The sequence below is a fragment of the Carya illinoinensis genome, chromosome 6 (assembly GCF_018687715.1).
Source record: "Carya illinoinensis cultivar Pawnee chromosome 6, C.illinoinensisPawnee_v1, whole genome shotgun sequence".
NCBI classification, from domain to species: domain Eukaryota; kingdom Viridiplantae; phylum Streptophyta; class Magnoliopsida; order Fagales; family Juglandaceae; genus Carya; species Carya illinoinensis.
The window spans coordinates 2,258,674-2,277,315 of record NC_056757.1 but is presented as its reverse complement, the minus strand read 5'-3'; positions in this window follow the sequence as shown (position 1 = coordinate 2,277,315).

Here is an 18,642-nt window from a genome sequence, read left to right as displayed (position 1 = left end):
TGGCTTTTATTGATGTGATTAACTGATTAAATTTTTTTAAAGATTTTGTTACGAGTAATTCAACTAGGCAACTTACTGTTTACTTAACACCGCACACCTTACGTGTATTTTTATTTTTTTAATTTCTTCTTTGCATCTGTAAAGCCTTCACTGCTCTCTACCATTTGATGCTACTGTCAAATAATTGATTTGACTGACCTTTTGTCAGAAAATGTCTTTTCTAGATTTGTGCTTTCGTTTTCTTTTCTAAATTCAAATCCACAAATCTCATACTCTCTTGTTTTCCCTTCATTTTTGTCTCTAATCCTCTACCTAATGCTCTGTATCCCTCCCTCCCAAAGTCGCACGCCTCTCTCCCTCCCCTCTCTTCCATTTGAAACCACAAAATTGGAACAATCTCAAAGCTCCACTTCCATTTCTCTCAAAGATTGAGAGCATACTGTAACAGCCCGCTAGAAATTCAATTAAGGAATTTCTATTGACTTTAGGAACCTCGTGAAAACTCTGTAAATTTACACGAATCGACTAATCGCATAAATTTTAGCATGTCAACATAGTTAGTGTTATCACTCACTATGGTGCTAGAAATGCGATTTTAATTATTTGAGATAGTTAAAAGTGTCAGAATACATTATAGTCTACACCACTAGGCTTAATTAAATATTTAAAATTTTTCAGTACTAAGTTTATTACGTTTATTTTTGGAGTGAATAGTAACCTCGGTAAATGTACTGAGCGCAGTGTTTTCAAAATCATAGTGTGAAATGTCCAAATTAGGATAGCGATATTTTATTTGGACACTTGGCAAGATCTTAACCACACATAATGAATAGTATTAGATACTTGGCACAAAGAGAAACCATTAGATGGAATTGTGAAGTAAATCAAGGTATGAGATCATGACACCTAAGCAAAATACACATTTGGAAAATATCTTAAGAATAGAGATTTAAAATACACATAGAAAGATTTTAGCCACCTTACTCTTCCAAGTCTACTCCACATTTGGAAAATATATTGAACTGATTTTTATAGATATTATTGGATAGAATATTTTGAGATAATATTTTATAGATATTTTGGGTAGGAGAAAACCACACTCAACTCTCAACTCCAGCCTTATCATCTCCCTTATCTCTTCCATAAGCATCTCCAGCCATCACCCACGAACTTATCTTCATTTACACGTTTCTTTAAAAGAATATCAAACATTCTCTCTCGGACAGCTTTTAGGAGTTCTTTTGCATGCCCATTTCGAAGCTGTTGTAAGTATTTTATCATAAAGTCTCCTTCATATAAGTTGTTCCTTTTTTAGTCTAGTTTACATGGATATCTTATTTGCCCCATTTGAAGATCATTTGGTCAGTCAAATATTGTGTAAACTATAGAAAGGTCATTCTGGGAGATAAACTGGAGAATATGTTATAGTTTGGAGTTTTTGACCAAGCTAATGGATAGATATTGGTCCGAAATTTTTATGGAGTATTGTTAACATGTATATATGACTATTGGTTGAGGATTTTTGCATGATTGAAGGTTTTGATGAAATATTTGCTTAGATTTAGAAACTTAGAAACTGGAAGAAGAAAAACAGTTTCTATTTTGAGAAAGTTTAACTCTTTGGTGGTCTAAACCTATTCTAATGACTTTGATAATTTTATTGGAGGATCCTAAGCATCTTATATACATGTTATATTATTATTTTGAAGATATTTGATGTTAGTTTCAAAGATATGAAATTTTATACAAAGAGATATTCAGATAAGCCAAAGTGTGGATGTTCTTGGCTAAATTTATGTTTTGGTTAATTTTTAACCATGTGATCTTGAATTAGAAGCTTATATATGTTTTAGGACATCTTTTTAAACCATGTGATGGTTTGGTTTGAAGATCACATATTTATAAGTCATAGATCAAAAGGTTGATCAAAACAAGTTAGAAACAAAAATCAATAGAAATAGCATATGAGAATTTCGGCCCTATGGAGTTTTAATAGTTGTGATTAGTTTTAAATTTTTCTAAATTGATATTTGAGTTGAGGATAAAATTTACATGAGGCATGTAAATTTTGGTGACTTTTGGAGTTAGTATGCAAAATCCTTAAGTTATGGGTAAAACGGTCATTTTCCTACATGTAGGAAGTAAAATGGAAATTTTACTCTTTAAGTTAGTATTTTTTCATATTTCAAATTATTAGTGATTTAGTACTAACTTTAAGAATCACTAATTACAGTTCCTCGTGATCGCGCTTGAGGTTTTATAAGAAACGCGGAGATCGAGGTAAGTTAGCTTTTAACTTACTAGCAGTCTACTGTGTATGTGTGCTAAGTAAAAGAACTATAGTGTATGTATGTGTGTTATCATATATGTCATCCCACGCCAAGTTATCACGTAATTGTTTATTATACAGAATTTATTCTGTCATCAATTTTTATCTGTTACATAATATATTCTGTTATGTATTACTGTACATTACAAGTACGTCATGCTAAGTATGCCATCTATTACATGTATGTCAAGTCATGTAATATTCACTGTTGTAAGTATGTCATGTTAAATATGTTGTCTATTATATGTTATGCCATGTTACGAAATGTTTATATCTCAAGTTGGTCATGTATTTCAAGTTATGTTCAAGTCACGTTTCATCTTGAGTACATTATGTTTGTGTAGAATACATGGGCCCACAACAACTGTGGAGTATGTATTTTACTACAATTGTGATGCGTAGAATACATGGGGCCACAACAACTGTGGAGTATGTATTTACACGTAGAATACATGGGGCCACAACAACTGTGGAGTATGTATTTTTCATGTTAAGTCAAGTTTGTGTAGAATACATGGGGCCATAACAACTGTGGAGTATGTATTTACACGTAGAATACATGGGGCCACAACAACTGTGGAGTATGTATTTTTCATGTTAAGTCAAGTTTATGTCGAATACATGGGGCCACAACAACTGTGGAGTATGTATTTTTAATGTTAAGTCAAGTTTGTGTAGAATACATGGGGCCACAACAACTGTGGAGTATGTATTTTTCATGTTAATTCAAGTTTCAAAGCAAGTTCATGCTAAGTCAAGTTTCAGATTAAGTTCATGTCAAGTCAAGTTCAGTTCATGATTCAATTTAAGCTATGTCAATTATGCTATGTTGTACGCTAAGTTATGCTTTAATTACTTATGAATTTGATTATGCATTTATGCTTTTACTGTCATACATGTATCATTAGTCTGTATGGAAGTTTTTTGTTAACTTGCTGAGATTTGTAATCAAATCTCACTTTGGTAGTCCCAACTACCATTCCCCCCGAATGGTAGATCTTGTTACAGGACCTGAAGGAGAATCAGGAGCTGATCAACTAGACACAGTTGACTAAGTGACGGTGCGACATAAATGTTGATATAGTAATTAACGTAAATTACTACTTGTACGATTGAGTTGCATCTCTACTACTTTTTGGATCATAACCATTTTGGACTAGTGTTGTGATCTTAGTTGTTCAATGGATTTTTATGTATGAAGTATGTTTTAAGCATTTGGGATATTTTCAATTTGGTGCATAGTATTGCTAAAGAAAAAATTTATCCGCTGCGAATATTGCATATTGTTAGATGCATGTTAGGAATATTGCATCTTATATGTCATGAACGGGGGCAGCTAACCTTGTGTTGCATGTCTCGACGCTTCAAATGTCCGTCCGATCCCAAACGGAATTTGGGGGCGTCACACATACCTCCATTTATGGCGTGGCTATGAAGTGTTTGTTAATAGGTCTGCATGCTTCTCTCTCTAATTTTCACATCTCTATTTCTGACATGGCATGGGTATAAATTGTTAGTTTTCTGTTTTTTTTTTTTTGGGTGAATTAGATTTCTGATTTGTGATAGTGGTGATTGCCTATGTGAGTGATCATTTTTGGGCTTAGGAGTGGGGTATCGGTTTTTTTTTTTTTTTTTATAATTTGATTTTATTCGTGACCACTTGTTTGCTCACTGAGGAGAAGTAGAAGGAAAGTTCAGTTTGGATGTTTTTTGGTTTTCAATGGACTTAACTGTCTAATTCTTCTATTTTAGTATGCTTGAATACAGTATTTTGATTTGGTTATTTTGGTTTCACTATGCTTATCATTCTGGGTGTTGGCACCGAGTTGTGTTGCTTTTTTTTTTTTTTTTTTTTTTAACAATAGTTGATGGATTTGTTATTTGATTTTTCTCTCAGGAGCTATTTGTTATAATATATAGACCTGTTTTTTTTTTCGCTAAATAACTCTGCTTGTTAACAACAAATTCATCTCTATCATTCTGGGTGTTGGCATCAAGTTGTCCCTTCATTTTTTTTTTTACAATAGTTGATGGATTTTTATTTGATTTTTCTCTTGGGAGCTATTTGTTATAATAAATAGACATGTTTTTTTCTTTTGGCTAAATAACTCTGCTTGTTAACAACAGAGTCATCTCTACCTGTCCTTGATTATTTTCTATGGAAACAAACACATATTTGGTGTTTTAAAATTTTCAGAAGAAAATATTGTGTCCTCAAGTGTATGAAACAGTATGATACACTTTGTGATCTAAAATCATGAAAGGCTATCTTCCGCTAAAGGTGCTGGCAGCGAAATAAACAATAACAAGATCAAATTTTGATTTTTTTCTATGCCTTGATTGTGTGTCCTAATTTTTTGAACCGTCCATCACAGGTTTATATTTCATCCTTCTGAGTCAATTTGTCAATAAATTCCTGTGTTTAAGAAACCTAGTTTTATTTGTAACATGGTAGAATTTGACAGAAGCACTTGTGATCTAAAATCATGAAAGGGTCTTTGCCACTAAAAGTGCAGGCAACTAAATAAACAATAATAGGATCAAATTTTTATTTTTTTAATGTGCCTGGACTGTGTGTTAGTATCCAAGGGTTAAGTACCCAATGTTTGAACCACTCAGTAGTCTTGTTTGCTAATATGTGTTTGTACTGTTGTTTGCTAATATGTACTGGTCACTTTTGTTGGTTGGGCAGTCTTGCAGATTTTTCTTTTGGTACGATCCAAAAATTTCAGTATATAGCCAAAAGACAATCAACTTATTACAACAGCCAATTGGTAGATCAAAAATCAAACTTCAAAAGATACAAGCAGCAATAGACATCCAAACCACTCAAAGATCAACTAGAAATAGAGGCTGGGCGACATAAGAGAAAACCGGAGGAAAACAGTTATATCATCTCAATTTCACTACTGTGGATATTCTTTTTGGAATATGGTTAGTTTTTAGAAAACCATGTTGACTCACAAGTCTTGTCAATGTAATAAGATGTTATATTTTTTGGGGCAATCCTGAGCCAGGCAGTATCTTATTAGCAGCAACTACAAAATATGATATATGTATAGCCAATTGATTATATGATTAGTTGCATCATTTTTTTGTTTTTGATTAGTTGTTATCCCTTTACCCAAATAATGTTCAGCTATATCTGGTTGGATTTTTAGCTTTTCCCTTCTTTTTGTTTTTTAATGTTTGTGGAAAGGGGAGAGAAAAATGCCGGATTTTTGAATTGCAAACAGGTGCATGCACGGAGAAAATCATTCGTAACCATCCCTTGCTTGACTTCATTTTTCATAATTAATTAGGTCCAACACTGTTGTAATCCACAAGACTGCCCGATTGACTGCAGTTTTCATCATTAATTCAGGCCTGAGGACAATACATTCCATCTCTTTGCTAAGCAGAATAAAAGAAAAAAAATGTATAAATACATTCCAATGTTCAACAAGTATTTCCTTTCCTGTATTGTCTGGAGAAGAAAGCATTTACAATAAACTCCTTACTTTGTTTTTAGTTCTTTTTGCTCTTTAATAGAAATTATGTACAAACACATTTAACAAAACACAACAAGTTGTGTCTCAAACTAACGCATGGCATCCCAACCAAAACTTCCCCAACAAAGGGTGTGCCACCATTTATACGGGTGTAGATCACTATTTGCACCTAAAGGAATAAAATGTAGTTAGAACCAAACTAAATTAAAACCATAATCTTGCCCATATTCGACGTTAACATTACCTGAAATGGATTCGCAGTCAATTTTGTACCCATATAAACTTGGATGTTTGTCCAAACTTGACTGTGTATACTGTTTGGCATAAAAAAAAAAAAAAAAATAACCTAATAAGAACCAACTTGACTTTGTTGAATGCTTATTAAAAAAAAATAAAAGCATAAGTACAAGAAGTCAAGGAAACCACATAAACTAGGCTTTTTATAAACACAGGAATTTCTTGACAAATTGACTCAGAAGGATGATGTTGAACCCAAGATTTCAAGTTTTGTGTAATTATATATTTACACATGGATTTTGATGATAACAAATGAATTCAAAGAATAAAGAAGTCTCAAGTTCAAGTTGTCTACACAATGGAGTCAAGCACATCAAGGAAACAAGCATGAGCAAGAAGGGAACAAGTTCACATTAAAATTATAGAGTAATGTTGTAAATCTCTTCAAAATTCGAAATTAGGATTAATGCTTAAAATTAATATTTTATCATAAAGCATTAAAATACATTTTCCACATGTGCATGAATATTTTTGAAAATTAAATTTGAAAAATTTGAAAGATGATTGATTGTCATCTTTTGCATGTGCATGCCTTGATTAAAGGGTTGAACTTTGAAAATATTAAAGATGATTGATTGTCATCTTTTGCATGTGCATGCCTTGATTAAAGGGTTGAACTTTGAAAATATTAAAGATGATTGATTGTCATCTTTCACATGTGCATGTTTTATTTGAATATTTTTAAAAGTGATTGATGCTTTTTTAGACTTATACAAAAAGTAAAAGATTAGGTTTGAATTTTTTGAAAATGAAAGTATGCTCATTTTGTCATATGCCAAAAGTAAAAGATTAGGTTTGATTTTTTTGAAAAAGTGAATGATGTTGTCTTTGACAATTGAAAAAGAAGAACCTTTTATTTGAATTCTTTGAAAAAGTGAATGATGTTGTCTTTGACAATTGAAAAAGAAGAACCTTTTATTTGAATTTTTTGAAAAAGTGAATGATGTTGTCTTTGACATGTGAATCTTTTTAAATTTGAATATGAAGTCTCATATGCCTATAAATAGATCATTTGAGAGCTTCACATTTACAACTCCAAGAGCATACAATATTCATTCAAAGCTTTCATTCTCTCTTCTCTAAACATTGAGCCTTAATCCTTGTTCATTTTGAGAGATATAGTTTGCGCTGTATTGTTCTTATTTCACTCGTTGAGGAGTGTTTTCTGATAACCTACCCACTATCAGCTTTTGTATCAGAAAAAGGGTGTGTATAACCCTTGTGTGTGTAGAAAGTATTCTACACGGGGAATAGTTGAATCACCACGTGTAAGGTGATTGCAAGTGTAGAGGGTGTTCTACACGGATCCTTTGTAGCGGTGTTGTTCAAAGGTGTAATAGGTTTCTATCTCCACCTGAAGGAGGTTGAATAGTGAATTTGGGAATCCTCAAGGGGTAGCTTGAGGCGAGGACGTAGGCAGTGGGGTCGAACCTCGTTAACATACTGAGTTTGCTTCTCTCTTACCCTTACTCTTTATATTTATTATTATTTCATATTTTGTTTATATTTTATATTATATATTTGATTTATAATTGTTATTTTTTTTAATACAACTCAATTCACCCCCCCTCTTGTGTTAGTCATCTGGGCAACAGATGAAATATAAACCTATGATGGACAGTGGGTTCAAAAGATTAGGACACACAGTCAAGGCACATAAAAAATATCAAATTTGACCCTGTTATTGTGCGGCAAAGAGCTTTTCATGATTTTAGATCATAAGTGCTTCTATCACATTGTTTTATAAACTATGTAAGGTGTGCAGTGTTAAGTGAACAGTAGGCTGCCGAGTAGAATTACTCTTTCAAGTTTATGAAACAATGTGATAGAAGCACTTATGATCTAAAATCATGAAAAGCTCTTTGCCGCACAATAACAGGATCAAAATTTGATTTTTTTTATGTGCCTTGACTGTGTGTCCTAATCTTTTGAACCCATTGTCCATCACAGGTTTATATTTCATCATTCTGAGTCAATTTGTCAAGAAATTCCTGTGTTTATAAGAAGCCTAGTTTATGTGGTTTCCTTGACTTCTTGTGCTTATGCTTTTATTTTTTTTAATAAGCATTCAACAAAGTCAAGTTGGTTCTTATTAGGTTGTTTTTTTTTTTTTTCTAATGCCAAATAGTACACACAGTCAAGTTTGGACAAACATCCAAGTTTATATGGGTACAAAATCGACTGCGAATCCATTTCAGGTAATATTGACGTCGAATATGAGCAAGATTATGGTTTTAATTTAGTTTAGTTCTAACTACATTTTGTTCCTTTAGGTGCAAATGGTGATCTACACCCGTATAAATGGTGGCACACCCTTTGTTGGGGAAGTTTTGGTTGAGATGCCATGCGTTAGTTTGAGACACAACTTATTGTGTTTTGTTAAATATGTTTGTACATAATTTCTATTAAAGAGCAAAAAGGACTAAAAACAAAGTAAGGAGTTTATTGTAAATGCTTTCTTCTCCAGACAATACAGGAAAGGAAATACTTGTTGAACATTGGAATGTATTTATACATTTTTTTCTTTTATTCGGCTTAGCAAAGAGATGGAATGTATTGTCCTCGGGCCCGAATTAATGATGAAAACTGCAGTCAATCGGGCAGTCTTGTGGATTATAACAGTGGTGGACCTAATTAATTATGAAAAATGAAGTCAAGCAAGGGATGGTTACGAATGATTTTCTCCGTGCATGCACCTGTTTGCAGTTCAAAAATCCGACATTTTTCTCTCCCCTTTCCACAAACATTAAAAAACAAAAAGAAGGGAAAAGCTAAAAATCCAACCAGATATAGCTGAACATTATTTGGGTAGAGGAATAACAACTAATCAAAAATAAAGAAATGATGCAACTAATCACATAATCAATTGGCTATACATATATCATATTTTGTAGCTGCTGCTAATAAGATACTGCCTGGCTCATGAATGCCCCAAAAAATATAACATCATATTACATTGGCAAGACTTGTGAGTCAACATGGTTTTCCAAAAACTAACCATATTCCAAAAAGAATATCCACAATAGTGAAATTGAGATGATATAACTGTTTTCTTCCGGTTTTCTCTTGTGCTGCCCAGCCTCTATTTCTAGTTGATCTTTGAGTGGTTTGGATGTCTATTGCTGCTTGTATCTTTTGAAGTTTGATTTTTTATCTACCAATTGGCTGTTGTAATAAGTTGATTGTCATTTGGCTATATACTAGAATTTTTGGATCATACCAAAAGAAAAATTTGCAAGATTGCCAACCAACAAAAGTGACCAGTACATATTAGCAAACAACAGTATAAACACATATTAGCAAACAAGACTACTGAGTGGTTCAAACATTGGGTACTTAACCCTTGGATACTACTACACATAGTCCAGTCACATTAAAAAAATAAAAATTTGATCCTATTATTGTTTATTTAGTTGCCTACACTTTTAGTGGCAAAGACCCTTTCATGATTTTAGATCACAAGTGCTTCTGTCAAATTCTACCATGTTACAAATAAGACTAGGTTTCTTAAAGATAGGAATTTATTGACAAATTGACTCAGAATGATGAAATATAAACCTATGATGGACGGTTCAAAAAATTAGGACACACAATCAAGGCACATAAAAAAATCAAATTTTGATCTTGTTATTATTTATTTCGCTGCCAGCACCTTTAGCGGAAGATAGCCTTTCATGATTTTAGATCACAAAGTGTATCACATTGTTTCACAGACTTGAGGACACAACGTTTTCTTCTAAAAATTTTAAAACGCCAAATATGTATTTGTTTCCATAGAAAATAATCAAGGACAGGTAGAAATGACTCTGTTGTTAACAAGCAGAGTTATTTAGCCAAAAAAAAAAAACATGTCTATTTATTATAACAAATAGCTCCCGAGAGAAAAATCAAATAAAAAATCCATCAACTATTGTAAAAAAAAAACTGCAACACAACTTGATGCCAACACCCAGAATAATAGAGATGAATCTGTTGTTAACAAGTAGAGTTATTTAGCGAAAAAAAAAAACAAGTCTATATATTATAAGAAATAGCTCCTGAGAGAAAAATCAAATAACAAATCCATCAACTATTGTAAAAAAAAAAAAGAAAGAAAGAAAAAAAAGGAAAGAAAAGAAAAGCAATACAACTCGGTGCCAACACCCAGAATGATGAGCATAGTGAAACCAAAATAACCAAATCAAAATACTGTATTCAAGCATACTAAAATAGAAGAATTAGACAGTTAAGTCCATTGAAAACCAAAAAAATCCAAACTGAACTTTCCTTCTACTTCTCCTCAGTGAGCAAACAAGTGGTCACGAATAAAATTAAATTATAAAAAAAAAACCGATACTCCACTCCTGAAATCCAAAAATGATCACTCACATAGGCAATCACCACTATCACAAATCAGAAATCTAATTCACCCAAAAACAAAAATAGAAAACTAACAATTCATACCCATGCCATGTCAGAAATAAAAAAGTGAAAATTAGAGAGAGAAGCATACAGACATATTAACAAACACTTCATAGCCACGCCATAAATGGAGATATGCCACTCAATCTTTGAGAGAAATGGAAGTGGAGCTTTGAGATTGTTCCGATTTTGTGGTTTCAAATGGAAGAGATGGGAGGGAGAGAGGCATGCGACTTTGGGAGGGAGGGATACGGAGCATTAGGTAGAGGATTTGAGACAAAAATGAAGGGAAAACAAGAGGGTATGAGATTTGTGGATTTGAATTTTGAAAAGAAAACGAAAGTACAAATCTGGAAAAGACATTTTCTGACAAAAGGTCAGTCAAATCAATTATTTGACAGTAGCATCAAATGGTAGAGAGCAGTGAAGGCTTTACAGATGCAAAGAAGAAATTAAAAAAAAAAATACACGTAAGGTGTGCGGTGTTAAGTGAACAGTAGGCTACCGAGTAAAATTACTCTTTTGTTATATATAAATAAAGTTACGTATTAATCTACATATTAATATTGATTCTTTTATATTCAAAATTTAAATTAGTATTATTTTCAATTAAATCTATTTTTTGACCAATCGTATTAAATTGGTGTACATATTAGTACATAATTATACTCGTAATTAGATTTTTCTTTTTTTTAATACACAACTAATCATATTAGTAAAGTGCATAAAAAAATATGTAAAAATGACTGTACATATAATTTTTTATTAAAAAAATGAGTTCTGCTATATTTATTTTTGCATATTATTTTATACATTTCATTGAAATGATTAATCAAAACAGTCATTTTATATGAAAAATAATACAGACAATCATATTAGTAGAATACATAAAAATAATTGCCCATAAAATTTTTATAAAAAAATAGATAAATCTCGTACAAATTAGTTAGGTACTGTTTGGCCATATAAAATTTTCATCTTATCATTATAAATTTCTCAAATTCTCATACAAAATATAATAAACAATTTAACTTTTTTTTCCTACTTTTTTAAATCTCAAAATGATAATAAATAATATTTTAATATTTAATCTTAAAACTCAAAATTCTCATATGAGAATCATATATGACCAAGCAGAACCAGTCATTTGTAAAATAGTCGCATAGTTGTTTAAACATTTCTTTGATAATGCACAATATTGTGACGTGTATTTATGCACAATAGTTCACTCTTACAACTTGAGTTACCCACGATACCAATTTTTTCTTTTTATTGGGTGAAAAAAAAAATAATAGCCAGATGTGTTTTGTTTGGGTGTGATTACAGTAATTTATATTTGGCTTCAAAATTTATGACTTGATAAATACCAAAGCATATATAAGTGTAATTCAAGAACCATTAAACTATTACTTAATGGTCTCTCTTCAAGGCCGCTAAAGAGCTAGAGTTCAACTTGATTTTTTGACAATGTGGAAGTTCCAGGGTCTATTTTAGGAGGCAATGAAGAGTGGGGAGGGGGGTTCTTGGCTAGTTATTCACATGATCATTAACATCTTCAGTTCTACTTAACTTTTTTGAGTGAAAAAGTGGTATCATATAGCCTTTCTTTCTAGTCTCTTCCTTTCATGGAATTCTATACATGATCTAGAGACTGAGTGACAAAAAGGAAGAGAGCTCTTGAACAGGTATTTTCCAAAAGAACAAGTGTTAACAAGCAAACCATCTATTTTAGGTACAAGCTTTTAGAATAGAACAGTTGAAGTTGGAGGCAATTGATAAACATGCCTAAAGGCTAACCATTCCATTAAATATCTTGGACAATCTAAGGGACTAGCCCAAGTCAATTTCCTGGATATTTAAAAACAAAACAAAAAACCAATCAAATTGGAATCTCTTAACATTTTCTAACCCAACTAGCCATTTGATTCATAAAATTTCAAGCTTTTAAGTAGGCCTTCTGTCTAGTTGCTGATTAGCCATTGAAAAGGACTGCACATAAATGTGTCTTTAACTTCAAAAACATAAACACCAAGTTGATTGAACTTCATCATCTATTTATTGTACTCATTGAGACCAATCGAGAATCTCTGTCTCTATTTTATATGGACAAAGATGCTGCTAACATGACATCATTCTTACCCCTAAACTAACAAATAGAAAGAAAAGAATTACATCATTGAATCTGTTACTATTACCATGTTTTCAGTATGCAACATCTCATGATTCTTTGACTATGAGAATGCATGGCTTTTGATGGGCCAACAATGTTGCAGCAATGAAATTTCCAATTCAAAAGGGAAGTTAAAGAAGGCTTCGGAGTGAGAGTTGAAGGTGAAATGAAATTAGCCCATAACCTGCAACCTGAGTGGAAGGAGTAGTTCCATTCTCCAAAAGTGAGGGAACTTGTAACTCCTGAAAAGACGGCATTCACCAATATCCTACCTTTCCAAGACTCTTTACAGGGAAACGAGCATAATCAAGGAAATTTAGATCTTTGACTAATCAAACTCTTCAAAAGCTATTATTATTGGGTTAGTGGAAATGGTTTTATTACCTCATGATGATTAGGACCTTACTCTTTGTTAATCTAAATGAATACTCACCAGCCATATCTACCTTTTGACCAGCCGTGAATCAAACGACAAACACTCTAAACATATTCAACAGGACTCTTACTGTTAAGTTAAAAGGAATTTGTTTGGAATATGGTCTAAACAGATAAGTTAATTTTAGAGTCAAGCAAGTTAGGACTTTGTCAATTTTCAGGAAATATATATTTTAATGCCAAGAAAGCTTTCGTTTGTACCCAAAACAAAATGCTAAAGATTTTTGATCGAGGTGATTCTCTGAGATTTGTCTCACAAATATATGACTCTCTCCGAGTTAAACAATTTCATTGGAACGAGTTTTTCTGATCCTTGGGGTCTCCTCCAAGATCGTCCAACTCCTAAGAGAATTGATGTAAACTTTTTCAGTTTACTTGTAAGCTTTTAAAATAGGTACAAATATGATATTACCTTAGCTTAGACCTCATCCACATGAAGCACACATTACGCTGAGTGGCTCTTTTGCATCTCACTCTTCACAATCGGAAGAGTATACAATTCCTCAACCGATCAAATGGCCAAGATCTCTTCTTTCTTCTTTCTTCTTTCTTTTTCTAATTTCATTCTCTTTGACCAAATTAAAATGGCATTGAAATCTCACAAAGTGGCATTGATAATTAAGTTTGTATCATGATATGAAAAAATGTGGAATAAAGTCGTGCCTTGGTCAAATATGAACCGAAAACTAGTAGAAAGAGGCAGGAAAACAAAAGTTGGCCAAAAGTATCCACTAGCTACTTTACTTATGTATGCATTGAATGACAACCATCAGATTAACCATTCATCAAAGTGAATGAAACTCATTTTTCAATTTTTATATTAAGAAAACAATACTAATACTAAAGGAGGACATGTCCCTATATATACAATTACAGACCCAAGATAATACAATGGTAGATTGGAGGTTCTGGTTATGCTTTGCTCTTCATGTTTTGAGTCTCAAGTTGGTGTATCGAAGCATCTGTTTGTAGCCCTGATCCAGTTTCTTATGTATTTATTGAGTCAGAGAAGTGTTAGGGAAAGTATAAGAAGATGGGAAATAACAAGGATTGAGTCCATCTCCGGGCTTTTTCAATTATATGCATCATCAAGACTTGCAATTATATACATATATTCTCTTTCTTCTCATACTTCCCTTCAGCACTTCTCTAACAGTCTCTATGAATGCCTAATTGCTTATCTTGCGAGATAATGGATTAGTAGAACAATCTTCAATACACAAACATGAGAGCAATTGACGGATGAATTCGTACTGAAAATGGTTGAAACCATGAACTCGATCATAAGAGAAATACTTTATTTTTTCTGGATCCTTGAGTCTCTCAATTGTCTGATAATATGGTGAATTGTTAAGTAGATAATTTGCAATTCTTATAAATTGTGCCATGAATCTTACTAGTACACTGATGATGGAATGGTAAGTATATATGCATCTGTTTTCCTTTTTTTCCTTGGGTGTGAATTTTTTTTTCTTGAACAAGCTTTAATTATATATATATATATATATATGAAACAAAATACATGAGTCCATGCTCTTGATTTATAGTATTACATACTCTAGGGTAGATCTTTCCCACTATGGAAGTCTAACATGTAGGGAGGAATAAAAATGAGAGGGATATTTTCATAGGCCTGTGTTGAAGCTGTCCATTGCCACAAAATTTGCACGCATCGATTTTTCTTTCAATGTATTTTTACAACTTTCTATGCTTCGAAATTGCCAAGAATGTGCTTGATATCTCTAATGATGTTTTGCATAGTCCAATCTAAGGCTTGTTTTTTTATTGTTTATGGCTTGAACAACCAGATTTGAGTCACCTTGAACTATGATTTTCTGTAAGTGTAATTTGTCAGCTTCTTGTATAATCATCAAGGAGGCTGCTACCTTCCCTATGTTGGGATTGATGCTTTGTATGAAGTCTGTTTTCACCATTACTACATTTCCCGAGTCAGATCTACATATTGTAGCAATAATACTACTCTCTTTCCTAACCACCACATCAAAAGACAAAAGATCAAACCCTTTAGGTGGTAGGCTGCTGAACTTTTTTGGGGTTTTTGAGATTTCTGTACATGCTTTTGTATGTTCAGTGTATGATTATTGTAGGTTAGAAACAAACATGTTGGGGGGGGGGGGGGGGGGGCATGACTTTCTTTGTCATGCATTGCCTTGTTTCTAAAAAATCATAAATTGTCCATTGCAAGTGTGGCTAAAATTTGGAATATGTGATGCTCTTCTGTGGGGATGTTTAAACCAAGGGATGGATTTATGATGATAGCATCCAATCTGTAATAGATTGGGTTGCTAGACATGCTATGTTCAGAGGCCAAGGTGAGCTCCTCCATAGGATTCTAGTGTATATGCATTTGAGAGACATGTGTTCAATGCTTTCAACTTCTTCCTTGTACAGAGGACGAAGAATTTGGTTACTTTCTAAATTGATGACTTTCTCTAAACTTTTCCTGGTTGGAAGAATATTATGACTAACCCTCCAGAGAAACAATTTGAGTCTGTCCTAAGGTTTGATCTTTTACATTTTTTTTTCCAGTTCACTTCAAATGGATGTAGAGTTGTTTATGGTTTCACTAGTGCAGCATAAGCTGATTTGACGGAAAACTTACCAGAAGAATGGTGTATCCATTTGATTTTATCTTTAAGAGTTTGAAAGTTGTAGTTTGAGAGATGATTTTTTTGAATTTCTGCAACTAAGTTTGTAGTAAAGAGAGCATTTAGAAGGAGATTGTTCCATCTTCTTGGCTGTTCAAGAGTGAGGTCAAAGACAATCAGATTTTGGTCTAGTTGTGAGAAACTTTGATTCATTGTGGGTTTAAAAAGGGATAGAGTTGGGACCCAAGGGTCTGTCCAAACTCTAGCTTTTGTACCATTATTGATCTGGAAACATAAACTTATTTTGATGAATTATCTTTGTTTTAGTAAACCTTGCCAGATCCAAGAGTTAGAATTTTTTGGGTTTACTTCAAGAAATAATGTGTTCCTAAGATATTTTCGAGTGAATATCTATTTTTAGAGGCTTTTTATTTTTATTTTTTTTCAGTTAAGAAAGACCATGCAAGTTTTGTGATTGGAACCGAGTTAAAAAGAGTAAGTTTCTTTAGACCTAATCCACCCATGGATTTAGGAGTGCAAATTTTGTCCCAACCTTTTGGGGTGTATTTTTTAGTGTCCTGAGAACTGATGCCCCACCAGAATCTACGAAGGGATGAATCCAAAGACTTATTGAAACTAATTTATGCTATATTTTTAAAGAGGACCACTACGAATACATAGGAATCCACACATTGATAACTGCCATGTCAGATTTTTTGTCCTGTTTTTTTTTTTCAAAAATTTGCTAGAGATGTATTGTCTCCATGAGTATCTTGTCCCATCCCATCAGTCACAGCCAATTGTCCCATTCAGCAATTTTCCCAGTCCCTATGTCATGTTTCAGTGATTTTCTTTCCACCCGTGCATTTGAGCTTCCTCGCCTGCCAGTAAGCCACTCTCTCTGGTTTCCCAGCCCTTACGTCTTGTTTCAATGGTTTTTTTTTCCACTTTTGTGCTCTAGTTAGGTATAGCACATGATGAAGATACATATTCTCTAGTCTTTTATGCTTCTGTTAGTCTTTCAGCAATGAATCAAGGTAATTTGATCCATTATGAAACCATAAAAACAAGTTTTATGAATAATGCATGCATTGCAAGCTAATTGATTACAATTTATGCAAAAAGTGGGAGCTTGGTTGATGCCAATCACGTGTTCGAATAGATTCAAGAACGAAATGTGGTTTGTTGGACAATGATGATCGTTGCTTGCCAACAACATGTCTCTGCAAACCAAGCCATTGAGTTGTTTGTGGAAATGCTTGAGAAGGGGATTGATTCTGATTACATTTCATTTATATCTATTCTATCAGCTTGTAGCCATCCTGGTCATGTTGAAGAAGGATTTGTTTACTTTTTCTTAAAGCAAGGGCCATAATACGTACTTATTGATGCAAAGGGTCTGAGTCAGATAATACTAAGATGTTAGATTGCATATTAATGACATTGATTATTCCTTGAGACGTAGATTAGCGCAGGTATATATAGTAGGAAACAATGATCTTTCCTCGATTTGGGGTAGTTTTGAGCATGTGTCAATATTTGGCCATAATTTTAGCTATGAGTATTGGAATTAGGCATATGACTCAATTCGGAAAGTTCTTTTTGGCATGCATGTTGTAGTCATGTAATTACACTTGGCATGCATCATTTTCGATGCCAAAGTTAGCTGTTTTTCCCTTTAAATCTCTATATTTAGATATTTTTTGCCTTTATGGTAACATTTCATTTTTTTTTCTAGGAATTGATTTTGAGTTCAATTTTGGCCAAATTTTTGGCATATTATTTCTTTATTTACAAATTTATTTTTTGTGTGTTTATTGAGATTTTTCTATTTTTGATTTTAAAAAAATGATATTTTCAAAATACAGTTATTACAACTCGGCTTGTGGGTTGATTTCGATGTTCTTGAGTTTTAAACATTTTCAATTAAATATTAGAGTCGTTTTCTTTGTATTTTTGAGTGAATCTCTTGTATTTTCTGTTTTAATTATCTATTGGAACTAACTACCATAATTAATCTAAATTATGTTCGACATCACTGATATGCCAAAACATGGGTAAAGGTTTATACTAATAAAGCAAATATTTATTTGAATTTTTTAGGGAAAAAAATGATGACGTGGCATTATGTGATTCATTTGTATCCCTATCATTTCTTATTTTTAAAAGATAGTTAACAACGTGACAAATGATAGTTATAATCATAAAATGTGCAAGTCCTCTGCAATCCTTTTATAAAAAGTAGATAAATTTAAAACTCATATGAAAAAAATTATTTTTTTAATAGTATATTTTTTTTTTTCAAAAAACTTGCACGAGGCTTGATCCAGTTTTAAGAATGCAAATTTTGTCCCAAGCTCTTGGGGTGTAGTTTTTAGTGTTCTAAGAAATGATGCCCCACCAGAATCTACAAATGGGTGAAGCTAAAGACTTATTGAAACTGATTTGTGCTATATTGTTAAAGAGGCCCTCTACGAATACATAGGAATCCACACACTAATAATTGCCACGTCAGTTTTTTTTTTCAAAAATTTGCAAGAGCTATCTTGTCTCCATAAATTTCTTGTCCCATGCCATCAGTCACAGCCAGCTATCACGTGCAAAAGTTTTCCCAGTCCCTACATCATGTTTCAATGATTTTTTTTTCCCACCCATGCATTTGAGCTTTCTCAGCTGCCAGTAAGTCACTCTCTTTGGTTTCCTAGTCCCTTTGTCCCGTTTTAGTGGGGTTTTTTTTTTTTTTTTCCAATTTTTTCACTTTTGTCCTCTTATTAGGTATAGCACCTGATGAGGCTACATACTCTTCTGTCCTTCATGTTTATGCAAGTCTTTCAACAGTGAATCAGGGCAATTTGATCCATTATCAAATCATAAAAACAAGTTTTATGAATAATGCATGCATTGCAAGCT